This window comes from Octodon degus, unplaced genomic scaffold, assembly GCF_000260255.1.
Source record: "Octodon degus isolate 3935 unplaced genomic scaffold, OctDeg1.0 scaffold00109, whole genome shotgun sequence".
NCBI lineage: Eukaryota > Metazoa > Chordata > Mammalia > Rodentia > Octodontidae > Octodon > Octodon degus.
Window position 1 is genome coordinate 5,841,729 of NW_004524685.1, and position 11,745 is coordinate 5,853,473.

At 37.7% G+C, this 11,745-nt stretch overlaps 1 pseudogene; it reads right to left on the reverse strand.

Moving 5' to 3' along the window:
- Nucleotides 1-2,381: 2,381 nt before the first annotated feature.
- On the reverse strand, nt 2,382-3,120 carry LOC101584972 (annotated as a pseudogene).
- Between the last annotated feature and the right edge of the window lie 8,625 nt (nt 3,121-11,745).

Sequence of the window (11,745 nt, forward strand, 5' to 3'; positions counted from 1 at the left end):
TCTGAAGTCCATTTTAACACTTGAAATTACTTTAGAAAATTATTTCACTGTCTGCTTCAATTTGAATTGGGTAGTTTCTGTCACTTGAAACTAAAAGAATCTCATTAAAAATATATTCAAAATACAAGAAAAATCTTGAGATTCTTCTGTTTACACAAAGCACTTTCTACATAGAAGCTTGTTTTTTAAGAGCTGGTGTGTAATGAAATGACTTCCCACTTCAACTGAACTGCTATGAAAAAGACAAATTTAATATGTGAAGATTATCATTGTTGAATAAGAACTAGAAGGGAATGGCAAGGGTGTCAATGTGGCTAAAAAAAGTTGAAATGTTTTACTGTGGAAGGCTTACTATATTAACAATGGAGACCTTGCCAATAAAAATACAGTGATCTGTAAGATCTCTGTTTCCAGGTAGAATCCTCGGTTTCCCTGCTGTAAGTTACACTGTTCTGAAATCAGTGACTTTAAAGGTCAGGTTTCTTCTCTTGCTGCCATCCTGGGGTCTGCTTTGGGCTCACAGAGTTACTACTGCCACTGTTTTGACCTTTTTCCCTTCACAGTTTTATATTAAATAACCAAAAAAAAAAAGGGGGGGGGGGTTTGCGCATATTTGTTTCTTGGATTTTGGGTTTTTTCCTGTTGTTCTCCATAGCCAGATGTACCACTATTAATATTTTAGAATATTTACTTCAAATAGCTTTTGTTTATACTTTTAAATTATATAACTTTGGAATATGATATTTGTTTGGAAATTAGAGTATCACAATAACATAAACAGCTCACCTGATTGTTATCGCTACTCTGATTCTGGTCTACTTCCTAGAAGCAACCACTATTCTACATTTGCTAGCAGTCCTCAAATCTCTCTTTTATGCTATATACAGTTACACTGAATATACAGTAATACTATCTCTTAAAAATACATATGGGGGACTCCATGCCTTATACATTCTTTTGCAAATTCCTTTAAGAATTATGTAGTACATTTTTATTTTTTATTTACTTATTTTTTAGAAGGACTGGTTCTTTATTTCAAAAAGACACTTGTCAACAGTATCGAAACAGTTGCACTACTGGTTCTTCTTTTCCTGACTGGCCCCAGAGACCACACCAAAGAAGCATACATTTTAAGCCCATAAGCTGCAGGATGTGTACCTCACAGACCTCAGAAGCCTCATCTGAAGTGGGGACTGGGTGGGGAAAAAACTTCAAAAGATCAGCACACTGCCAGCCCACAGACTGGAGAGAACTCTCCACAGCCAGATGGGGCAGCCATGCGCCCCAATCCTAAAGAAGCAAAATTTCAAAATAATACAAAATTTTAAAAGTTTTGTACATAAGCTAGTCAACGTTTCTCCAGCACTGACAAAGCACAATGAGATGGAACTTTTAAAGACAGCAGCTTCAAACCCAGAAAAGGATGAGACGAATTTCATATGGCTGGATAAGTGGCAACAACTATTTTTCTTTCAAAGAGGCAGGAGATCAATTAAATGGTCACCTCAACATTGAGGGAGGGACACACGGTCTATTCAGTGAGCAGTTGGAAAAGGGATAGAAATAGGACAAAAATTTGATCTCATGGCTGGGGATATGGTTCAGTGGTAGGGCTCTTGCCTAATATGCGTAAGTTCCTCCATGGGTCCAATCGCAGCATCAAAAAACAAAACAAAACAAACAAAAAACCACACATACAAAAATAAAAAAGCAAAAAAAAAACAAACAAAAAAACACCTCTCAAGTCTCAGAGGTCTAAACATTGACAAAGTTGTCCATAGACATGTTGATACGCAAAACCTGAGCAGCATGATTTGGTTTTTGGCTCACTCCTGGAATCACCTTTCTGGCGTAGCTGGTACTTGGTACAGATTTGCAATGTCTCCACAGTGGAATCTTTCCCTGGACTCTGTTTGGCTCTTGGTAAGGCTGGCCCATACTTCTTTTCTTCCTCTGTGGAGAAAGCACTACGCATGAGGCTGAAAAGTTACCTTCCAAAGTGAGAATGGAATTAGATTGCAGCTCCAGAGCCGTGCAATTATTTGGAAGGTTTTGCAAATGGTTTGTTACAGCTAAACGTTATTACAAATGTGTACATCACAACATGCTTTTAAAGACACTTTGCACTGTGCTCACATTCCCTTAAATGTTGTTCCCAAAGGTACTCAGCCTCTAGCCCAGCTGGAATCTCCAGGAAAATGCAGAGACAGTTTGATGAAAAAGACAAATGGGTGGGGGTGGGGACAGGCTGTAGAAAGGAGAAAGCAGCCTTCCAGTTAAAGATCAGCCTCAGTTTTGAGGTCAGCTTCAAGCAGGCTGGCCTTGGGTGGGCAGTGTGTCTGGGTCCAAGGGAGGAGCAGCGGCAGGGCAGGCTGGGAGCTCTACCTCTTATGCAGGTCCAGCACAGTCTGGTCCAGCGTCCTTTGTGTACAGAGGCACTACTCTTCGGTACGTTTCGGCTTATCTTCCAAGTCATGAATTGTTTTTTCTAGTTTGGCTACTGATCTCACAGCAAACTCAGCGCATGGGGGTCTCCGCCTCGAGTTTACCGGTAAGAATCTTTATCTCTTCCTCATATTTGTCATCTTTTTGCGAGTACTTTTCCTCAACAGCATCCAGGCACTTCATGTTCTGGTCCATCCATCTGATCTGCTCATCCATATCCTGGCAATGGGACTCTGCCATCTCAGCTTGTTCCTCCGGGCGCTCCAAATCTCTTTCAATAAGCAATTTCCAACTTACGAGCCACCTCTTCATAATTCCTGTCTGCCTCTCTGGCATGGTGTTTAGCTTCTTTAAGCCAGATTTCCCGGAGCTCCACCTTTTCTTCATCTTTTAGGGCCCGGTTTTCAATAGCCTTCACACCTCTCTCATTGGCAGCCTTCTCAGCTTCCTCCAGCTTCTGCAGGGCAACGGCCAGGCGCTCCTGTGCACGGTCCAGCTCTTCAACCAGCTGTATCCTACAGCTCAAGCACACTACCTCTGCTTCACCCTGTTTCAAGCCCACCTTTCTCCCACTTCCCTCAGGAGGTGTTCAGCCCTCTCCTCTGTATCACCAGCCTGCTGCTGAAGAACTCGGATCTTGCGCTTCACCGCCTCAAGGGTGGTGATCCCGGCCATAGTGCCCACCCAGCAACCTCACTTGGTCTTGGTTCCTGCCTCCTCCTCGGTTAGGCACTGCAGCCACTTCTCCATGATATATATATACATAACCCTGTTTTTCTTTAAGGCTGCTGCAGTTACCACTATTACAAGTAATTTAACAATATACATCACGTGCCTCTTGTTTCCATTTTCTTTCTCTTAACGCGATGATATATACCTCGAGCCATGATTTTTCTAGCCATCCTCCCTACGAGTGCTGGCTACAAGAAAGGCTATGTTAATGCATTTAAAGAAACCAGACACAGTGCACACATGTGTGATCTCAGCACTCTGGGAGGCTGAGACAGGATAATCACAAGCCTGAGCCCAGCCTGTGCAAGCTAGTGATACTGTCTCAAAAAATAGGCTGGGATGCAATGAAAAGGTGGTAGACTCACAGTATATATTTCCTAGATGTTAAGCATTTTAGTTTTGTTGAGTTGAAATTTACGTACCATAAAATTCACCTAAATATATAAATCAATGATTTAAGTAAATTTAGAGTTGTGCAATTATGACTTAATTTTAGAGAACATTTTTCTGTTGCCACTGCCAAACACACACACACACACACACATACACACACACACACACACACACACACACGCTTACCTGAAGTCACTCCACACTTCCACTTCTCTCATCAATCTACCTACAGATGTACCTTTCCTTTCCATGTTTGTCAAATCGCACAATGCATGGCCATTCATGTCTCATTTCTTCCATTTATCACACTGAGGTTTACCCATGGTATAGCATGTCTCAATATTCTGTCCCTTTTGTAAATCTTTTTTTCAAAAAAAATTATTTGGTACAAGGTCATACTACACAGTTCAGACTCATAGTGATCCTCCTGGTCACACTACACAGTTCAGACTCACAGTGATCCTCCTGTCTCAGCCTCCCCAGTGCTGGGATTACAGGCGTTGCGTCACCACGCCTGGTTGTGAGGCCAGCACAGCGTGCCCAGGGTTCCAGGTCAGCACATGGCGGTACCAGGGTTTGAATCCAGGCCTTGGCACTTGCCAGGCAATTATGTAGCCAAGCTATCTTCCTAGCCCTGTCCCTTTTATTGTTGAATGGTATTCTATAGAATGAGTAAGTCACATTGTTTACCTATTAGTTGTTTCTACTTTATTGCTATTATGAATAATACTGCCACAAATATTAATGTACAAATTTTGTAGACATGCTTTTCTCTTAGATGTGTTCCCAGAAATGAAACTACTAGATACAGTTATTCAATGTTTACTATTCTGAGAAACTTGTTTCCAAAGTACCTGCACCATTTCACCTTTCCAACAGCAATGTGTGGGTATTTATTTATATCCTCAATCAATATTTGTCCCTTTTGGGGGGTCACATCCTTTTTCACATGTACAGGTGTTTCCATTCAGAAAATGCCTAAAAGTAGGCTTCTTAGATCATATTTTATACCTATTTTCAATTTTATTTCATATAACCAAATGCTCTCAGAAATGGGGATCCCCATGCACTGTAGTGTGCTCTTCATACATGATATTGTGTGACTTGTTCATCTTTGCTAATCTGATAAAAAAGACACTTTAAAACATTACATTTCACTGATTACAATGCAGTAAACTACCTTCTCATATAGCAAATGATCAACTGAATTTCATTTTCAGTACATAGCTAGCTATTCATATTTTTTCCTATGGTTTTTTTTTTCATTTTTTGTCTCTTTGTGGGCTTATAAAATATTCCTTAATCCTGTCTCATGGAATGAAAATATTTCCTTCCAATATTTCATTCTTGGGAATTCTTAACCTTGTCTTGAAGAGTTGTTCCATACTAAAACACTTCTCTGTCCTATCAACTCGCAAATTCCCTGATTTTTTTGTCAAAGAATCTATCCATCCAGAGTACTATTTACTGGTTTCCTTGGAGCCTTATCAGCTATACATACAAATAAGTTTTCTAGCTTCCTTTTCTGGGAGCGAATGCAAATCAGAATCTTCTTCAGTGTTTATACTAGTCAGCGTTAGTAGACGAAAAAAGTAAAAAGAAAAGAATTTACAAAAAGAAAGAATTGACACTAGTTATTATAAACAAAATAAATTTATTAAATGAGTATAGAAAGAATAAATATAAGCACTTGCCTGGCAAGTGCAAGGTCATGGGTTAAATGCCCAGTACTGAAAAAAGAAAAAAAAAAATAGATGACAAATCCAGAAACCCAACTTAGGGTTGGTTAGGAATTGCAGGAGGCAAGACATAGCGAAGATGCAATCCACTCAGATGTTGTGCACTGTGAGATGGAAACTTAACTCCAAACCCATCTCCATTGGCAATAGTCTTAGTTTCCTAAAAATAACTACAATTTCATACTGCTTTTGACTGAAACTCACAAAACTTACTTGTGGTATTAGTTTTCATTAAGGAATTGTTTGTAATGTACTAGTAAGCCCGGTCATGAAGTTCAAATACACATGTGTAATTATTTCTAAGGCTATAGTCTTCTTTACCACCAAGAAGAATTAGTTCAGCAGCATTTTCATAATTTTATATTTCAAATAAATACATCAAGTGTAAATAGTACTTAATGCCAACAGCCTTTTTCTACAGTAATTTTCAGATATACTTTAAATGCTATGACTATGTTTAAAACAAATGTCTCTTTGAAAAATATCTCTTATCTACACTTTTGCCTATCAAAGAAACTATATTCATTTACTCATCAAGTATTCTCAGTGCTCATTATCTGGCAAGTACACATTAGAGTTCAATGCAAAAGACTGGGCTGTGAAAAATGTTGCATGATTCTATGACAGGGATGGGGAGGTGCTCAACAGGATAAGCAGCTGCCTGGCAAGCGCAAAGTCCTGAGTTCAGTACCAAAAAAACCACAATAGGAAACCTTATGAATAGCTCAAAAAGGCCCTCTTCAGGCATAGTGAATGGAACTTGGAAAAGAGGAAACAGGTAAAGAGACTTCCAGAAAGCAAAAAAGATATAGGTAAAGAGTGCATTTTCAATAAGCTGTACCAGTGCAGCTGAAATTTATGTACCATAAAATTCAACTAATTATATAAATCAATGATTTAATTAAATTTAGAGTTGTGTAATCGTTACTAGGACTTATTTTTAGAGAACATTTTTCTGTTGCCACTAAACAAGAATCAGTAGACAAAATTATTTTGATTTACTTCTGAACTACACTAATGTGGAGGACCACCAGAGCAGCTCTCCTAGAAAGAAGAGTGATCGTCTCCATTTTGGCTGAGCCTGACCCTATTTTCTTGCACTGATATGTACAGAGCTGGCTAGGACTTCTCCTTATCCTTTCAATTGGTCTTAAGCGATGTATATTGGTTCAGCCAAGGTGCTGGTGGTAGTCTTTGAAGACGGCATGATTATCAGGTTTCCTTGATAACCCATACCTGCTGCTCTTTAATATGAGCCACATGGAGGCAGGATGAAGAGCCAGCAGGATTAAGGTTGTATGATTACTAAATTAGTTCACTGATTCCCTGGTGTTATCTATGATGAGGATGATGGGAAGGCCCACCTTGGGTATCAGTGCTGCCTTCTGCCTGTCATGAACTGTTCATTCTCTGTGACACTCCTCTTCCATGCCACCCTGCCTTGGAGCCAGCCAACTATGAACTAAAATCTCCACAAACTTGAGTTATAATAAACCTTTCCCCTTTTACTGTGTGTACCAGTTATCTGTCTCAGCAACAAGGAAAGTAACTAAGACATCTACCAAACATTTAAACACTTAATATCATTCCTTCTCAAATTCTTCCAAAAAACTGAAGAGAACTCAATACGTCCCAAATCATTGTGCAAGGCCAGCATCTTCCTGACACCAAATCCAAAGATACTATAAGAAAACTGCACATGAGTATCACTAATGAACACAAATGACAAAAATCCTTAACACTAGCAAATCATATTCAAATATACATTACAAGATCACTCACTGTGATCAAATGGGATTTACCCTGGGGATGTAAGATTGATTCAATGTACATAAATCAATAATTGTGATTAATGACAGTAACGAAGTGAAATACAAAAATTGTATGACTTCAACAAATGAAAAATCATTTGACAAAATTCAGCATTCTTTCATGATAAAAACGTATCCAATTAGATGTAGGCATATTCATTAATAAAATAAAAGGCCATATATAACAATGAAACAGCTAATGTATTCATTAGTATAGGAGACCAGAGGAAGATTAAGGCCTAATTGTCCTCCTCTGTGAGCACAAAGGAGAAAGGCATCACACAGGGGTGATGCTATGTTGCAGGGTTTAAGAGAAAGTTTGTACAGCTGAGATTGGGTTATTTACCTGAGCATGCACTAATGGACAATATAAGGCAGATCAATATTGTGTTACTTTAAATTGCTTGTACCCTTGTCAGGGGGAATAAAAGGACAAGCTGAAGACTCTAGGCTTCTCTGCCTACTAGAGGCAAGACTCTCAACCCCACCTTGGCTGCCCACATGCTCTGTGTCTCTTTGTCATTTATCCTCTTTTGCCTGCAGGTCAGGGCAACAAACAAGTAGCAGAAATATGTCCCTGTATTTGTTGGTTCACGACATAATAGTGAAAGGCTGAAAACTTTTCCTCTAAGATGAGAAATAAGGATATCTACTCTCATCACCTTTGCTCAACATAATACTCAAAGTGCTACTTAGAGCAACTAGCCAAAAGAAAGCAAAGACACCCAAACAGGAAAGGATAAAATCAAAATGTCTCTACATCTTAATAGAGATAACTGACAAGACTCCACCAAAAAACTGTTAAAATTGCTAAGTAAGGGCCTGCCAAATAGCTCAGTGGATTAAAGTACCTGCTTTGGCAGATGCAATGGCCAGGGCTCAATCCCTGGGCCTGCCATGCCAGCCCTGCCCCAAGGGCACACTGAGGCTGCAATTGAGACTGGGCATGGTGGCGAGCCCCTGTAATCCCAGCACTTGGGAGGCTGTAAACAGGAGGATCACTATGAGTCTGATCTATGCAGTGAGACCCTGTACACACTATACACTCTGTCCTAAATACAAAAAAAAGTAATAAATTCAGTAAAGCTGAAAGATACAAAATCAACTTACAAAAATGAGTAACATTTCCATACAATAACAAGGAACCATCTAAAAACAATTAAGAAAATAAACCCACTTATAACACAAAACATTTAAAATTTAACCAAATAAGTGAAAGATCTGTATACTTCAATCTGTATTTTAAAAACTACAATTATTAAAGTTTTGATGGGCTTCTAAGAGTTCATCTCTTTACTCTCAGTGATCCTCGGTTATTAATACAGACCAGTAGGTTAATTTTGCATTTCTATTTGTCCATGGACTGGCAACTTGTTTCAAATGAGCCTGATATGGATAACGGTGGGGAATTTCCCTTAAAAGCAATGACTATTTACTGATCATCTTTTGAGGACCAAGAGAAGACCACACATGATTTCCACACCTCACAATTAGGGACTCTCTCCCATTTGCAGTTACTGCTTCTTTGAGTACACTTTCTTCAGTTTTGTATCTCAGTGTGATCTAAACAGCAGGTTAACAATATTAAATATCCAAATAAGTAACCTTTGTTCTTCTAAATTGCTAGCTTCTAAATTCTTCAGTTTAGTTAATGGGGGGGGGTGAGACCAATTTAATTCCTTCTTAGTTAAATAAATTTATATTTGCTGATAATTACAGCTGTATTTCCATAAAAATAAGAATATAGTTCTCTTTAACTATGCAAGCATGAAAGAAGACAATCGTATTTAAGGTGAAGTATTTGCTAATGTACTAAAGACTTTGGCTACACACTATTAATTGAAAACTCATGACACTAAAATATACTGAATATATAATCCTTTCATTTGAAATTAAAAATACTTTCTACTCTAGTACTTCTTTGCTATCATGAAAACGTTTTCTGAGTTCAATTGTTTGGAAACATTTAATTTTCTGAATATTGCTTAATCTTAATTTTTGTTCTAAGATTTATACTGTATCTTTGACTTACAATTTATTTAAAAGACATTGTATGATATCTTCTCCTAGTATTAGAAACTTTAAAAAGTATAATTCCATTTTCTGTTGACCTTAAAAAAAAAAAAAAAACAGGTTTGTACCTATGTTGTTTATTATTTCGTGCCTATATCTTGTAATATGAGAAACTACTTTGGCAGTAACAATACACAATGTACTAACCATTGTTACTCTAAAATCTTGTTTTGAGATTTTGAAAAAAAAAAAAAAAAACTTTCAAAACTACTTTGCTAAATTTTTCTGTATTTATTTATTTGGTACAGAGTCTTGCTCCGCAGCTTAGATTCATAGTGATTCTCCTGTCTCAGCCTCCCCAGAGCTGGTATTACAGGCGTGTGCTACCACATCCGGTTTTGGTGGCCCGCATGGTAGGCCCACGAACTCAGGGCCAGCAAGACATGTGATTCCAGAGACCAAACCCAGGTCCTGTGCTTGCCACGCAGGTGCTTCGACTGCCAAACTGTCTTCCCAGCCTCACTTGTGAAGATTTGTACAGAATTTTTAAATAGATATTAAAGCTAATAGGCTACATCAGCTGATTTTTCAACAGAACGGAAAACAAACCACTGAAACATTGTCAGAGTGTTTAAAGAGAAGAATTCTCGACCTACAACATAGTGTACTTGAAATGTTATAACAAATAGACAATTCCATTTTTAAATAAATATATACACTCCACCACCAGAATACCTTCACTAAAGGAATACAGAAGACTCCTTTAGTAGGCTTAAACAATATACAGTACCTGCAAAATCACCCCAGGGGTGTCTGAATGAACAAATGCACAAAAAGAACATATGGGTAACTGTAAATTAATAAATAATGGTAACAACGAGCAATCATTATACTGCATGATGGAGTGAATGACCAGTGGAACTACAGTGGTCCACTAAGACCTCCATAAGGTGCTGGCAAGACAGCTCAGCAGACTAAGGACCTGCTTAGGCAAGCACAGGGACCAGAGTTCGATCCCCAGCATCACATGCCATGCCAGGCCTGTCTCCAGGGGCCCTGAGCCAGCCACCAAGACCCAACATGGTGGCACATGCCTGTAATCCCAGTGCTGGGGAGGCTGCAAACAGGAGGATCACTACAAGTTCTAGCTGCATAGGGAAACCCTGTACCCTGTACCAAATACATTTTTAAAAAAGACCTTACCTGAGAACCTTAAAGGGATAATTTTATATTACACTATATTGTCAAGGATAAAATCTGTAATGTCTATAAAAGCTATAAAAGTTAAGAGGAACAATTATCACGCAAATACAGAGGATGTGTAGAATACTAAAAATCATCTGATTATTTGAAAAGCAAGAAAAGAAAGGTCAAAATAGGTAGAATGGAAAACCCCCAATAACAAAATGGTATACAAAAAAATCAAATATATTTAAATGGTTTATAAATGAACTATTCAAATTAGACAACAAAGATCATTTGATTTGAAATTAGCATAATCTCTCTTATTCAAAGGACATGACTTAAAGATAAATCTTTCTTTCTTTTTTTTTTTTTTTTTTGTACCAGAGATTGAACACAGGACCTTCCGCTTGCTACACATGTGCTTATGTCACTGAGCTATATCCCCAGCCCTTTAAAGATAAATGTGAAAAGTCAAAAGTAGAATGTTAAGAAAAGTATACCATACAAATTCTAACAAGAACAACAGTTTAGGTATTCTACTAAATGACTAAAGAAATAAACATTATGAGAAACAAAGGGTATACTAAATAAGAGAAAAATAAAGTTTTGAAATATTTAAAATATATGTAATCTGACTGTTTCCAAGGTAAAATAGAAGAATCCATAGTAAAGGACATATAACATCTATATAACAAAAGGAAAAAAAAGAATAATCAGATGGATAAAGAATACTAATTAATACATCTTGTCTTAAATGTCTTATTTTGGGTAGTGTATGTTTGTTTAGTGGGTGGGGAGAGTAAGGAAGAAAGAGAAAACACCATGGCCAAAAAAGCAGAATACTCATTCTTTTCAAAACATATGGAACAAAGGGCCAGGGAGATGGCTCAGTAGGATAAGCGCTTGACTGGCAAACGCAAGGATCTGAGTTCAATCCCCAGTTCCGTCAAAAAAATAAATAAATAAACAAAACATATGGAACATACATCACAAATAACAGTAAGCCATAATAAATTTCAAAAGACTGAAAAATCATTCAAGTCGTGTTCTCTCACCACAATAAAATTAATTAGAAACCTTCAAATATCTGTAAACTAAATGTTATTAGCCATTAGTCAAAGAGAAAAATCAAAATGAAAATTAGAACTGAAACATTTTGGCAATTCACTATTTCCCAAAAAAGGTATTTCACAATCAAAATGAGTTTATTCCAGGTATGCAACATTTGGATTTTAAATGTCCCTCAAAGGTCTATAAGTTAAGAGCTTGGTTAACAGCCTGTGTCACCACTGGAACTGGCTCAGGAGAAAGAAGTTCGGTTCCCATTCAATGTACTCAATGTACTCAATTTCTTTTTAATGCTACTAATTACAGTTACCATAACTCCTTCAGACCCAACTTTATGCATGCTAACTTTCAGGCCAATT